This window comes from Oncorhynchus mykiss, chromosome 11 (genome assembly GCF_013265735.2).
Source record: "Oncorhynchus mykiss isolate Arlee chromosome 11, USDA_OmykA_1.1, whole genome shotgun sequence".
NCBI classification, from domain to species: domain Eukaryota; kingdom Metazoa; phylum Chordata; class Actinopteri; order Salmoniformes; family Salmonidae; genus Oncorhynchus; species Oncorhynchus mykiss.
In genome coordinates this window covers 29,073,402-29,089,357 of record NC_048575.1, presented here as the reverse complement: position 1 = coordinate 29,089,357, position 15,956 = coordinate 29,073,402, and the positions used below count along the sequence as shown (strand labels likewise).

General features: G+C 38.7%; 1 protein-coding gene across 2 annotated transcripts in view; it reads left to right on the top strand.

The window, feature by feature from the left end:
• LOC110535563 (cadherin-18) overlaps positions 1–15,956 on the top strand; it is a 376,780-nt gene that overhangs the window by 221,890 nt on the left and 138,934 nt on the right. The window lies entirely within an intron of this gene.

The window sequence follows — 15,956 nt, the reverse complement described above, 5'->3', positions numbered from 1 at the left end:
GACCCTGTTACACTACTAAATTCATTGTTAAAAGCCCATACATAGTTTTATAGTGTACACGTACAACAACAGGACGATAAAAACACGCAACATGTTCCATGTTCTCAGTTGTTTCTTCTCTTTTCCTTTCCATTTTCATATTTTCGTGTGGCAGTGGAGTTTTCCCTCTTTCTTTCTTTCTTTTTCTTTCTTTCTTTCTTTCTTTCTTTCTTTCTTTCTTTCTTTCTTTTTTGTTTATATTTACTTACTTTCTCTCTCTCTCTCTCTCTCGCGCTCTCGTTCTCTCTCTCTCTCGCTCGCGCTCTCGCTCTCGCTCTCTCTGATGGTTCACCCGGGTGGGGAAAGGAAGGTCTTTATGAAGCACTCAATAGTGCTCTCCGTCATCCCTCCGTCCCTCCCTCAAGACTCTGCAAGCCTCTGGAAGCCTCTCCATCAAGGAGAGAAAGAGTCCAGTTGCCTCCTCCTGATATGCCTACATCATGTGGCACCACTATGTTGTCTCTCCATTTTAGCTATGGACAAACAAAAGCTGTTTTTAGTGTTTTTTCAGTGCAATGGATTTCTCTCTGCCTGGCAGCCAAATGGCTCTAAAATGTTTTGCTGAAACATATCAGACTTGGGTCCAAAAAGTGTTGTGTTTTGCCCAGAATGATGGCAAGCTTACAGTATATCATCGTCTTTTAGACTCTTGGTCAGATTTTTCAAAGTTGGTGATGATTGGTCTATCAATGCCACTTTTTGTGTTCTTTGAGAAGCTATCCTCCTTTCTGTCCACATTCACCCATTTTGGTGTTTATCGTTTTGAGCTTCTTAGGTGCTTTTGAAAAATGACAAAGTGATGGCCTGGGGTGGTCTAGCGAATAGGGCCTTCAGTGGAATTCACTCAGTGTACTGTATAGACCTGCACTGTAAACCCCAATGTGATGTCATGACTCAAAACTTTTCAGGAAACCTGTAATATACGTACGTAATATACGCACGTAATATATTTGAGTACAGTTACTTATAGTAATTTGTAGTCATTACTCAAACCAATATAGTCACTGTGACCATAAATGGGGTCCAGATTTGACTTGTATCAGCTTGAAAATGTTTTTTTCATTGTATTATCTAAACCAGATCTATTGTGTTATATTCTCCTACATTCAATTCAAATTTACACAAACTTCAGAGTGTTTTCTTTCAAATGGTACCAAGAATATGCATATCCTTGGTTCTGTGCCTGAGCTACAGGCTGTTAGATTTGGGTATGTCTTCAGGCGGAAGAGGTTTAATCAAAGCCTATATTTTACACAATATGCTGGAAAACTTCAGTGCTTCAGGAAGCTTGGTTTCCCCATCACTACCTTCCCATATTTGTAAGTAAGGTGACCAGTAGAGGTCAGTGTTTCAAACAGCTTGGAATCTAAAAAAGCACCGGAACCACAGCAAAATCAGTGGGATCTCGCATTTTGCAACACACGGTTTGAAAAAAGCATGTGATCAAACGAAGCTTTGAACGTCAAAAATTAAGTACTTCTGATAAAGTGATACATGCATCGGCACACTGCTTCGAAGTACACTGCTTAGGGATTTCGACAGAATTACCTACAAGCCTTAACTACAAGCAAAAATATATTTTTTTTATCGTAACTTTCAAAACAATTGTTGCTGTGATGTCTAATATAGATTTGAGTCAGTACCACATAAACATGTAAAGTAATAATTACGTTTAATTGACATTGAGTTCAACTTACTAGAAGTATTTAAGTTTAAAAAAAACTTTGACAGTGTGGATTGACAGTGTGGATCTGTCCAAAATATATTGACTGCTGTAAACCCAATGAGGCCTGTAGAGGCATTATCCTTAAACAGTCAATATGACTTTCACGCCCTGATCTGTTTCACCTGTCCTCGTTATTTTCTCCACCCCCTCCAGGTGTCACTTATTTTCCCCAGTGTATTTATCCTTGTGTTTCCTGTCTCTCTGCCCCAGTTTGTTTGTATGTTTTCCAAGTCAACCAGCGGATTTTCCATTCTCCTGCTTTATTGCTATTCTCCTTTTTCTAGTCCTCCCGGTTTTGACAATTGCCTGTTTCTGGACTCTGTACCCGCCTGCCTGACCTTTCTGCCTGCCTTGACCATGAGCCTGTCTGCCACTCTGTACCTCCTGGACTATGATGTGGTTTTGACCTTTAGCCTGTCCACGACCATTCTCTTGCCTACTCCTTTTGGATTAGTAAACACTCCAACCATCTGCCTCCTGTGTCTGCATCTGGGTCTTTCCTTGTGTCATGATAATGACCCTTGATGTATTCATGCATTTTAATGAGCAGACATGCATTCCTTAGAGCTGTGTTGCTAAACATCTTTCTACAAACCCCATGCATCCATGTTTATAAACCTCTATGAGGCCCTGTTACATACTGGACAATAAATGCTTCGTAATCTCAATGTAAACGTATGATAAAAGCTGACAGGAATGTTTGATGTAGTGGCTGTAGGAATTGGCAGTTCACAAGCCAAATATTGGCTGAATGTGTTGGTGGCTCATTAACAAACTGCTATGTTAATGTAATTGGCTACTGGTTTGAGAGCTTCCATGTTGCATCTAATGTGTTGCTTCGACATTTAATGATTTGACTCAGTTGGGGAAAATCCACAGGTTTCAAAAGTTTCCCTGTTTCCTGGAAAAACATTGCCAACCAGCCAGGTAGCTAGTCCCTAAAACATGTAGAATCAATCAACATTGATGACCCAATGGGAAGAATCAAGGACTGTGATGGGTAAAATAATTACCCATTTTCTCTCCCTCCCGCTCCCCCCTTTTGCTTGTGTCCATTAAAGCTAATCCTCTTCGGCCTGCTGGCGTCTGTGGCATCAAATCGGCTGTAACAATCAACTGTCCTCACACTTCACAGCTCTAATTCCCCTGAGTTTGTCAATACCTGCTCTCTCCTTGCCCATGAACGGGCTGTCTGGGAGTGTGGCGGCTAATTGCCTGTGGTGTTCCTTTTTGCTGTCTAAATTGATTAGCTGGGCATGTGCAAGGGTACTCCAACATTACCATTTCACTTCTCAGAATTGAACTGCAAAAAAAATATTCGGAGGCTTAGATGAAAGGGGTATCCATTTTCTACTCATCTACTCGACTCTGATCTCTGGCAAACACTTCTGCTTGAACATTTTTAAATGGACAGGGGGTGTGCATTTATACATTTCTCTCTCTCTCTCTTTATTGTATACATCTTCCCTCAGCTGGCCAGAATCTTGTTGTTTAATTGGTGTACAATACAAGTTAAACGATTAAGTGTGTTTTCAACTGGTACATGTGGAATGGTGACAATAATTTTGAGTAACTAAAATTATATTTGTTCTGTTCTAGAACGTTTAGATATTAAAAGGAATTCAAGGCCCCAATATAAAAGATGGGACACACATTTCAATCCTCTACCCCCTTCCTCAATCTAAACCCTTGGCAAGTGAGAAATGGGTATCCCAATAGGTGCTGTCACCTGTCATAAAATACAGATCAATGCTACCCCATGGGAGCTGGCAAGAAGAAAGTAATTTTGTCTACGATGAAGTGGTTTTACATTTCTTCAATCCATATTACATGAAAAGTCATTTTTCAAGATGCTGTTTAACAGGGGGATTTAAATTTCAGTTTCTACCTGTCTGTTGCGCTAGGATTCCCCTTTCTGTCTTCTGAGACGATCATCAGGCTAAAAGCTTCAGGAAGTATCGCCTTAGCACTTACTGCTTTTGTTAAACTTTTCATAAAGCACTGAGCTCATTCGATAAATTACCCCATGAACTGGAATTGTTTTCAAACAGAAACTAAATATGTGGTAGTAATGTTGAATTGTCTGAAGGTGGACAGTTTCTCTCTTTTTGCTGTGACTTTCACTGAATTTTACTGAATACCAATTCAGATGGTCATCTTGAGCTCTCAAAACTGCATTAACTGGTTTGTGGTCCCTGCAATAAGTAAACAGCAGACAGTGTAGATTAATGGATTGAAACCAATGGGAGGTAATGAAATTGAGCAGGGACAAGCCATAGGTAATGCTGCATTCGTAATCAAGTAGGAGGTGGGAATTTACTAGTTGTGATGTCTTAAATACCAGTTGGATGTATTCACGTGCTTTGAACTCATTGAGAATCACTGATTGGTTAATGGTCATCATGCTGCATAAACCATAAACTAAAAGTACAGCTATCAAGCTTGTACACAAACGATTGTGTTAAAATAAATATATTAATAGACCGTTTTTTATAAATAATGTTTTGTTGCATTTAAATGCCAAAAAAGCTGTTGTCGAGCATGTGAGAGAAGTGGGAGCTCAGGATGATGAACGAGTTCCCACTAGTAATTACCATTTGGAGGGCCGTTAAATATTGTTCCCACTTGGTTATGAATGCAGCATCACAATAAGATGAGGTGTGTGACATGGGTTCTAAAGGTCTCGAACAGTCATTCTGAATCACATGTAAAATAACCTTTTGAATGACCAAAACATCACCAATAATCATTTTTACAGCTAGAAATGCTCAGCATTTTTGAAAATGTACGTTTTCTAACTATTAAAAAGTCCAAAAAACAGCCTGAGTGGGCGGGGAGCTCACCTAGATGGACAGTTATTAGAAAACGCCCATGTCAAGTAATATGGACACATTGAGCAGTGCTGCGGTGAGATCATCGCAAGCAAATTTGCTGATACGCAAAGCAACTCATACAACATTGAACATTGCATGCAACATTCAATCCTGTCACACACTATGGTTTCACAAATGATTTATGAATTGTCAGCACTGTTTTATCGAGCTAGCTAGCTCATATTGGACTATTAGAGTTGAAACTAGACAGGGTGAAGTCTGGGTACACTTCATACAGTGGGGCAAAAAAGTATTTAGTCAGCCACCAATTGTGCAAGTTCTCCCACTTAAAAAGATGAGGCCTGTAATTTTCATCATAGGTACACTTCAACTATGACAGACAAAATGAGAAAAAAAATCCAGAAAATCACATTGTAGGATTTTTAATGAATGTATTTGCAAATTATGGTGGAAAATAAGTATTTGGTCACCTACAAACAAGCAAGATTTCTGGCTCTCACAGAGAAATGAACATTTAATTCTCTGGCAGCAGCTCTGATGGACATTCTTGCAGTCAGCTTGCCAATTGCATGCTCCCTCAACTTGAGACATCTGTGGCATTGTGTTGTGTGACAAAACTGCACATTTTACAGTGGCCTTTTATTGTGTAATGATCATGCTGTTCAATCAGCTTCTTGATACGCCACACCTGTCAGGTGGATGGATTATCTTGACAAAGAAGAAAGGCTCACTAATAGGGATGTAAACAAATTTCTGTTCAACATTTTAGAGAAATAAGCTTTTTTTGCATATGGAACATTTCTGGGATCTTTTATTTAATCTAATGAAACATAGGACCAACAATTTACATGTCGCATCTATATTTTTGTTCAGTATATATTTGCTGAAACGCTCAGTCAAATAGCTACCGAGCTATGTAAAAAATGCCGAGACTCCTGCAATGTTGGTCACAAGGCAGTACTTATTTAAATTAGCAAAGAGAATAAAATGAAACGTCATAAAAAGGTCACAAAATGCCCTTAATAATCCCACCTCCTGAGTCAAAGTATTTGACATGAGGGAGGGTACTTGTAACTTTATGATAAACTTTATAAATGTAGAAGAAAGTCATATTTCAGACGTTAGTCATCCTATTTTGTTCTGGTTTTATCCAAATATCATAAAAATACATGATTTTGACTGTACGGGACCTTTTTCAAGAGGATAAAACTATCCATCTTGAGCCAAAAAACATGGATCACAAAAGCTGTATAATTCTTCTGTTGGGCAAGTAGTAGTAGACTATCTTTACTGGAAACATATTTTACTTATTAACAGCTTGAGACTCCTGAATGGGAATAACCAATTGGACATTTCAAACGATGATAGTATCATACAGTACCGGTCAAAAGTTTGCACCCACCTACTCATTCAAGGGTTTTTCTTTATTTGTACTATTTTCTACATTGTAAAATTATAGCAAAGACATCAAAACTAGGTATGAAAGGACACATTTGGAATCATGTAGTAACCAAAAAGTGTTAAACAAATCTATTAATATATATATATTTTTTTAATATATTTATTATATATTTTTTATATATATATATTATATTTGAACATCTTCAAAGTAGCCACCCTTTGCCTTGATGACAGCTTTGCATACTCTTGACATCCACTCTACCAGCTTCATGAGGAATGCTTTTCCAACAGTCTTGAAGGAGTTCCCACATATGCTGAGCACTTGTTGGATGCTTTTCCTTCACTCTTTGGTCCAATTCATCCCAAACCATCTCAAATGGGTTGAGGTCTGATAATTGTGGAGGCCAGGTCATCTGATGCAGCACTCCATCACTCTCCTTCTTGGTCAAATAGCCACAAATGACAGTTCCACTAAGCGCAAACCAGATGGGAGGGCGTGTCGCTGCAGAATGCTAGTTAAAACTTCTTAAGGTATAGGGGGCAGCAATTTCACTTTTGGATAAATAGCGTGCCCAATTTCAACTTCCTGCTACTCATGCCAAGAATATAAGATATGCATATTATTAGTATTTTGGGATAGAAAACACTTGAACGTTTCTAAAACTGTTAGAATCATGTCTGTGAGTATAACAGAACTTATGTAGCAGGCAAAACCCAGAGGACTAACCATTCAGATTTCTTTTTTTTGTTGTTGTTCTCTGTCTGTTCAGTAGGTTCTCCTTGGTAAACAATATTTCTTAGGAACTTGTTTTCTGTTCCTACCGCTTCCACTGGATGTCACCAGCCTTTGGAATTTGGTTGAGGTTATTCATTTGTGCAATGAACAAGTATGGCCATCTAGGAACTGCGTAACACTGTTGAGAGTTGCACAAGACTTGAAAAGTAGCTTGGTTTGTTGTGTTACTGTATTGAACACAGATAGACCCCGTCTCCAATTTGATCGATTATTAACATTTAAAAATACCTAAAGTTGTATTACAAAAGTAGTTTGAAATATTTTTGCAAAGTTTATAGGCAACTTTTTGAAATATTTTGTATTGACGTTGCGCATTTTGGAAGCTGTTTTTTTCTAGATCAAACATGCCAAATAAATTGACATTTTGGATATATATGGATGGAATTAATCGAACAAAAGGACCAATTGTGATGTTTATGACACATATTGGAGTGCCAACAAAAGAAGCTCGTCAAAGGTAAGAAATGTTTTATATTTTATTTCTGCGTTTTGTGTAGCGCCTGCAGGGTTGAAATATGCTACCCTCTTTGTTTACTGTTGTGATATTAACATCAGATAATAGCTTCTTATGCTTTCGCCAAAAAGCCTTTTTAAAATCTGACACTTTGGCTGGATTCACAACGAGTGTAGCTTTAATTGAGTATCTTACATGTGTGATTTAATGAAAGTTTGATTTTTATAAATATATATTTTAATTTCCCGTGCTGCATTTTCCCTGGCTTTTGCCCAAGTGGGACGCAAGCGTCCCCTATACCATAAGAAGTTAATTGTGCCTTGCACTCTAAATAAATCACTGACAGTGTCACCATCAAAGCACCCCCACCACCCCCACCTCATCACAACTTCTCCTCCATGCTTCTCCTCCACACAGTCTCTTCTGAACAGTTGATATTGAGATGTGTCTGCCACTTGAACTCTGAAGCATTTATTTGGGCTGCAATCTGAGGTGCAGTTAACTCTAATTAACTTATCCTTTGCAGCAGAGGTAACTCTGTGTCTTTACTTTCCTGTCGTGTTCCTCATGAGAGCTATAGTAGTTTCATCATAGTGCTTGATGGTTTTTGCGACTGCACTTGAAGAAATGTTAAAGGTTCTTGAAATTTTCAGCATTGACTGACCTTCATGTCTTAAAGTAACGATGGACTGTCGTTTCACTTTGCTTATTTCAGCTGTTCTTGCTATAATATGGACTTGGTCTTTTACCAAATAAGGCTATCTTCTGTGTACCACCCCTACCTTTGGCTCCCGAGTGGCGCAGTGGTCTAAGACACTGCATCTCAGTGCTGGAGGTGTCCCTACGGACCCTGGTTCAATTCCAGGCTGTTTCACAACTGGCTTTCATTGGGAGTTGCATAGGGCGGCGCACAATTGGTCTGAGGTAGGCTGTAATTGTAGATAAAAATTTGTTCTTAAATGACTTGCCTAGTTAAATAAAGCAACAACAACAAAAAACTTGTCACAACACAACTGATTGGCTCAAATGCATTAGGAAAGAAATTCCACAAATTATCTTTTAACATGCATTCCAGGTGACTACCTCCTGAAGCTGGTTGAGAGAATGCCAAGAGTGCAAGCTGTCATCAAGGCAAAGGGTGGCTACTTTGAAGAATCTCAAATATTGTCACGCGCTGACCTTAGATATCTCTGTTTTTCTATATATTTTGGTTAGGTCAGGGTGTGACTAGGGTGGGTACTCTAGTTTTTGTTTGTCTAGGGTTTTGTATGTCTAGGGTTTTTTGTATGTTTATGTTGGCCTGATATGGTTCCCAATCAGAGACAGCTGTTTATAATTTTTTCTGATTGGGGATCATATTTAGGTAGCCATTTTCCTCATTTGTGTTGTGGAATCTTGTATATGTTTACTTGCCTTAGTGCACATCAGTAGCGTCACGTTTCGTTTGTTGTTTTGTTAGGTGAGTTTCAGTTTGTTAAAATTATGAGGAACTCTACTCACGCTGCGCCTTGGTCTCAAAATCATACCTTTGACTATCTTCCTCTGTTTGCAATCCCAATGTTCATTGTTACACAATGAATGGTGTTTTGTTTGATAAAATCTATTTTTATATCCTAACACAAAACATTTTGTGAACCGCTTGTGTCGTGAATTCCTTCTCATTCAATTTTCGATGACACATTCGATGTAAATACACACACTAAACGTGACTTTATCCAGTCATGTTTGGTTTCATTGCAATCAACTGGTTGTTTGTAACACAACCAAACGTGATGGGTCATTTCGCGGGACGTATTGACTGAAAGAAACCGATTTGAAGACAACAAGTAATGAAATCATTGTGCACCAATGATATGACCGCTGTTTCGTTGATTGACTGTATTTTAACCCAATGACCACTGATCGTCTTGAAATCTAGCTTGGTCGATAGCCAATGAGCTGAGGTCATCGGCAGTATGTAATGGTTATGTGTTGGAAGACCAACCCATGTAGTAAACTCCGGCGTAAAGAGGGTCATTCGCCATTGAAGATTCATACTGGAAGGAGCCACGCATGTTACGCACAGCACTATTTTGGTAAAGTGCATCTTCAGCTGTTTATAAATCAATCAGTATGGCGCCTAAGTCAGGGAAAGCTAAATCTAAGTCTAGATATACAGATGTACACATAATTTTAGAAGAAATTGATCTGGAAAGTGAGACAGAGATTGTTGGAGGACGATTCATTTAGCTAGCATAGCTTTGATTCCCAAATGGAGGAATATTTTTTCAACGGAGAGGACCTCATTTTGGACTGGTAAGTTCTTCTCATGCTAATACCGTTGTTTGTAATTAATAATATAAAATATTATTTGTGATTTTTAATTTTTTTAGTAGCAATATATAAAAGAGTAATGAAATGTGTAAAGTACACATTGGCTATACATTGTGGGACGGGGTATGTTTGTATGTATGTGTATGACCCATAGCCGATGTTTGTATGTATGTGTATGACCCATAGCCTATGTTTGTGTGTGTATATATACATACTGTGGATTAGAGAGAGCATGGCTGAGATGTGTGTGTCTGCCGCTCCACCTTACCCCACCCCCACAATAGCCTATTTGAGGCTGTTGAAGGGAGGGCAGGCCCACAACAATGGCCAAAGTGAAATGGAGACAGTAGATCTAGCTGGTCTGTCATAATATAATAGAGACAATAGATCTAGCCAAATGTTATAATAAAAAATAGACAGATCTAGCTGGTCTGTAATAATAGAAATGAGACAGTAGATCTAGAAGGTCTATAATAATATATTCAACCTTATGTTCCCTGTGCTCTATATATACTGTATATCTGTTTATTATACCTGTTGATACAGGGCTCATATGTGAAACTATTTCAACTGAACATTTTCTTTCACAGTGACACTGACTCTGAATGGGAGCCCCCAGTGGCAAGGTGTCCATCCCCCACTGAAACTGGTTCATCTTGCCGGACACCTGTTGTCTCAGCGCTACTGGGGCATGGACTGCAAAAAATGTACCCATTCCAAATGCAATAAAGGACTACAACAAGTGCATGGGAGGTGTGGACCTGTCAGATGCACTGATAGGCTATTACAGTGTTCTCCAAAAGACGATGAAATGTTACAAGAACTGCTTCTATCATTTCATCGACATTGCTGTGGTGAATGCATTCATCCTACGAAAGGAAATGGCTAAGAGCTGTGGAAAGCCCCCCATCTCACAGCTAGCCTTCAGAGAGCTGCTCATCAAGGAGCTTGCTGGCTATAGCACCACAGCACCACTGCACCACGTTCTGGCCCCTCTACCTCTGTCCCTTCTGCTCTGTGCCACAAGTAGTGTTCATCTGCCCAAATTTATTTCTGCAGGCATGGATGTGTCTCAGGACCAAAAGGGCACAGCATGGAGGCGTTGCTGTGTTCTTTGCAAAATGAAGTCCCCCATAACCTGCACCACATGCTTGTTGACCCTCTGCTTTACAGCAGAAAGAGACTGCTATGGCACCTGGCATCAGCAGCACAATATTGTGCAGAGGACTGAGGGTCTTCCAAATATTGAAAGTGTTATTTTGTAAATGTATATATTTTTTCATGTTTTTTCTGCATTTTTTGGGGAGGGGGTGTGTTAGAATACCATTTTGGTATTTTGTATATAGTTATTCCATTGAAAATGTATAACTTCACCAATTTGGGTACATTTGGGCAACTCGTGTGGGACACCTGGGTGACTTCATGATAAATGTCATGTAGCACACTCATTTTGGAAGTTATCTTTTCTGAAACTTTGCAAAAGTACTGTTGCCCTCTTATGTTTTTCACTGAAATTGTCCCCATCATCCTATCTGAATGTTTGTTTTGTCTTGTTCATTTTAAAGATGATGATACAAAAATAAAAAAAAAACGTATGGTTTTTTAATTGTATTATCTAAACCAGATCTATTGTGTTATATTCTCCTACATTCAATTCACATGTACAGAAACTTCAGAGTGTTTTCTTTCAAATGAAACCAAGAATATGCATATCCTTGGTTCTAGGCCTGAGCTACAGGCAGTTAGATTTGGGTATGTTTTCAGGAGGAACTTTAAAAAAGTAGGAGGGTAGCTGTAAGAGGTTAAAGAAAATCCCAAAGGTAACCATTCTCTGTACCCTTGTCACGAGAATTATGTTCTCAATGTTCATAACCCAATTCAATTACACTACTCGGTCTGCAACCCAGAATTTGTAAGATACTGGTTGAATAAAACAGACGGAGGCCCAGCTAAATAGTCAAAATGTTTATTCACGAGAGCGCTAGTTCATTGTACAAAACCATTCATTTTATACTAGCTCCTTACGCACATACATTTACACACAAACAGCAGATATCATATGCACATACATACACACGAACAGTAGGTATCCTACGCACATACTGTATCAATACCCAGCCGACAAAGATTAGGGACCGTGAGAAGCACTCCCTGTCCTCCCTCAAGATTAGAGAGTACTCACTGCCTTCTCCCAAATCTCCCAGAGGCCTCTTGCAAGGTCGGCACTGAATTTTGCTCAGACAGTCTGTGTTTAAGATACTAAAATGATATATTGCAAAGATGTATAATTTTACTGACTAAAACTACACACATCATTAATAATATTTTTATGATCCTAATCAATTTCATACAATTATATGGTTTCAGGGTGGAATATTAATAATAATAATAATAATTACATCAACAATCCACCCTTAATGACTAAATAATATATACTGCTAATGTGGTTAAAACAGCCAGCAATGAACCCCAAGCATTCTACATACCCCGGCCTTTACTGCCAATTAACATATCGAGAGTCAGTCTATTTTACCAGGTCATGAGGGAGGTGGCGAATAATTGGTCAGAGAACCCCTTTACTGCATCCCCAGTATCATTCACAATCTCTGGTGATTATAAAAGATGTCATTAATCCAATCCACATTTTTATTTATTGTCAACCACCAAAAGAACGTAGTGGTAAATTCTTCACCTATTGGATTCATAGCTTTGAATTAATCTGAAACTTCCCTGAGGATGCCAATAGCATCGAGACAAAGCAACTCCCATCCTGGTCAAAACTCCTCCTGTGCCTACTTTAGCCTCCTATAACTGGCCTCTGATGACTTAATATACACATGGTGTCAGATTTCAAAAATGCTTTACAGCTAAAGCACAACATCTGATTATTTTATGTCATAGCCAAGTCGAAAAAACACAGCCATTTTTCCAGTCAAAGATAAGAGTCACAAAAATATAGATACAATTAATCACAAACCTTTGATGATCTTCATCAGATGACACTCATAGGACATCATGTTACACAATGCATGTATGTTTTGTTCGATAATGTGCATATTACTATCCAAAAATGTCAGTTTACATTGGCGCGTTACGTGCAATAATGTTTTGATTCCAAAACTTGACTTTGCAGAAATACTCATAATAAACATTGACAAAAGATACAAGTGTTGTTCACAGAATTAAAGATAGACTTCTCCTTAATGCAACCGCTGTGTCAGATTAAAAAAAAACTGATGATTTTCATCAGAAGGCACTCCCAGGAATCCCAGTTCGACAATAAATTACTGATTTGTTCCATAAAGTTCCATCCATGTCCAAATAGCCACTTGGTGTTAGCGTGTTCAGCCCAGTAATCCATCTTCATGAGGCGCAGGCACTTCATCCAGACAAAAACTTGAAAAGATCCGTTACAGTCCTTTAGAAACACGTCAAACGAATCAATCTTTAGGATGTTTTTAACATAAAACATCAATAATGTTCCAACCGGAGAATTCCTTTGTCTTCAGAAAAGCACTGGAACGAGAAGTAACTCTGTCGGGAGCGCGCGTCATGAGACCGAGGCTCTCTAACAGACCACTGACTCAAAGAGGTCTCATGAGCCCCTCCTTTATAGTAGAATCCTCAAACCAGTTTATAAAGACGATTGACATCTAGTGGAAGCCCTAGGAAGTGCAACCTCATCCATATCTCAATGTGTATTCGGTAGGCCAAGCTTTGAAAAACAACAAACCTCAGATGTCCCACTTCCTGGTTGTTTTTTTCTCAGGTTTTCACCTGTCATATGAGTTATGTTATACTCACAGACATCATTCAAACAGTTTTAGAAACTTCAGAGTGTTTTCTATCCAATACCAATAATAATATGCATATAGTAGGAGGCAGTTCACTCTGGGCACGCTATTCATCCAAAAGTGAAAATGCTGCCCCCTATCCCAAAAAGGTAAACTTCTCTAGGGTAGGGGGCAGCATTCTAAATTTTGGATGAAAAGCATGCCCAAATTAAACGGCCTGCTACTCGGGCCCAGAAGCTATGATATGCACATATCTGGATTTGGATAGAAAACTCTCTGAAGTTTCCAAAACTGTTAAAATAGTGTCTGTGAGTATAACAGAACTGATTTGGCAGGCAAAAACCGCAAAAAACGTTTTGTAGTTTTCTATTCAATGCCATTACAGTATCCATTGAGTTAGGGCACAAACTGCAGCACCTATGCCTTCTACTAGAGTCCACCAGTCTTTAGAAATTGTTTCAGGCCTGTATTCTGATAAATGAGGGAGTAAGACCAGTCTGAATGAGTGGACCCTGACTTGTGACAGAGCTTTTTCATGCGCAATCCCGAGAGAGTGCCTTTCTTGTTTACCTTTTATATTGACAACGTTATTGTCCGGTTGAAATATTATAGATTATTTAGGCTAAAATCAACCTGAGAATTGAATATTAACATCGTTTGACATGTTTCAATGAACTTTACGGATACAATTTGGATTTTTTTTGTCTGCCTGTTTTGACTGCGTTTGAGCCTGTGGATTGCTGAAGAAAACGAGCAAACAAAACAGAGGTTTTTGGACATAAAGAGACTTTATCGAACAAAAATACAATTTATTGAGTAAATGAATGTCTTCTGAGTGCAACCATATGAAGATCATCAAAGGTAAGGGATTAATTGTATCTCTACTTCTGAGTTGTGTAACTCCTGCTTGGCTGGTTACTGTTTGTAATGATTTGTCTGCTGGGCTATGTTCTCAAATAATCGTAAGGTATGCTTTCGCCATAAAGCATTTTTTAAATCTGACACTGTGGTTGGATTCACTAGAAGTTCATCTTTAAACCTATGTAAAATATGTTTTGTTTTCTGAATTGTTATACTGAGTATTTCTGTATTTGAATCTGGCGCTCTGCAATCTCACTGGATGTTGGCCAGGTTGGACACTAGCGTCCCACATACCCTAGAGATGTTAACAAGATTGTTATCTTTCATTTGCTGTATTGGACTTGTTAATGTGTGAAAGTTACATATTTGAAAAAAAAAATTGAGTTCCGCTACCCCTGCGCTAGAAAGGTTAACTCCAACTGGTTGGACCAATAACCCAGGAGCGCAAGTGCCTAACCACCACCTTCTGGTAGTTTCTATCGTATGCGTCCTTTGCTGGTACGAGCCCACCCTACATCAGATAAAGCTGCTGTGAGGTTAAGAATTGTCTCCTGTACTTCCAAACCTAAGTCAGTCACATTAACAATTACCTTTCAGCCATTAACCTCTTTCAGCTAGGGGGCACTATTTTTGTTTGGAAAAATAACCTTCCCAATGTAAATGGCCTATTTCTCATGCCCATATGCTAGAATAATCATATAATTGACAGATTAGGATAGAAAACACTCTAAAGTTTTCTAAACTGTCAAAATATTGTCTGTGAGTATAACATAACTGATGTCTCACCTGGCCAATTGCCAGGAAAAATGCAGAGTGCCAAATTTAAAAAAATGCTATAAAATTCAAACTTTCATTAAATCAAACATGTACGATACCATAATTTAAGCTACACTCGTTGTGAATCCAGCCAACATGTCAGATTTCAAAAAGGCTTTTCGGCGAAAGCCTAAGAAGCTATTATCTGATGATAGCACAACAGTAAACAATGAGACAATAGCATATTTCAACCCTGCAGGCACCACACAAAACGCAGAAATAAAATATAAATCATGCCTTTGATGAGCTTCTTTTGTTGGCACTCTTATATGTCCGAAAAACATCACAAATGGTCCTTTTGTTCGATTAATTCCGACCATATATATCCAAAATGTCAATTTATTTGGCGCGTTTGATCCAGAAAAAAACAGCTTCCAATTTGCGCAACGTCACTACAAAATATCTCAAAAGTTACCTGTAAACTTTGCCAAAACATTTCAAACTACTTTTGTAATACAACTTATTATTTTTAAACGTTAAAGTGAACCGAGGTGGGTTGGCCGAGTACATGAATCTGGACAACCCAATCTCTCTAGTTATTGCTTTCCTAGGGAATTGTTTAATGTTTACCTTAAATCCTACATCTTGATCTTCTTTGACTCCTTATTCTGTAGTTTATCTTTTACTTTGTATCAATGACAATGGCGTCATATAATCAGTACCGGCAGGTGATAGATCTGGAAGTATCAGAAAGGTTACCAAGACTATGATGCAGCTCAGAGCCCCTACTCTTCCCGAAAACCGCCAACCCTCTCCTGCCCTTAGTCGGTCTGCTAGGTACCACCCCATACTCACACTTCTAGGAGCACACACAGTGATGAACGGTCGGGATAGGAAATGTTTGATAAGGAGGTAACCCCTGGACCCTGTTGGTACTCGGTTCTTCTCCTAACTCTGTGTCTGATCAGCAGTGTCAGCAGTG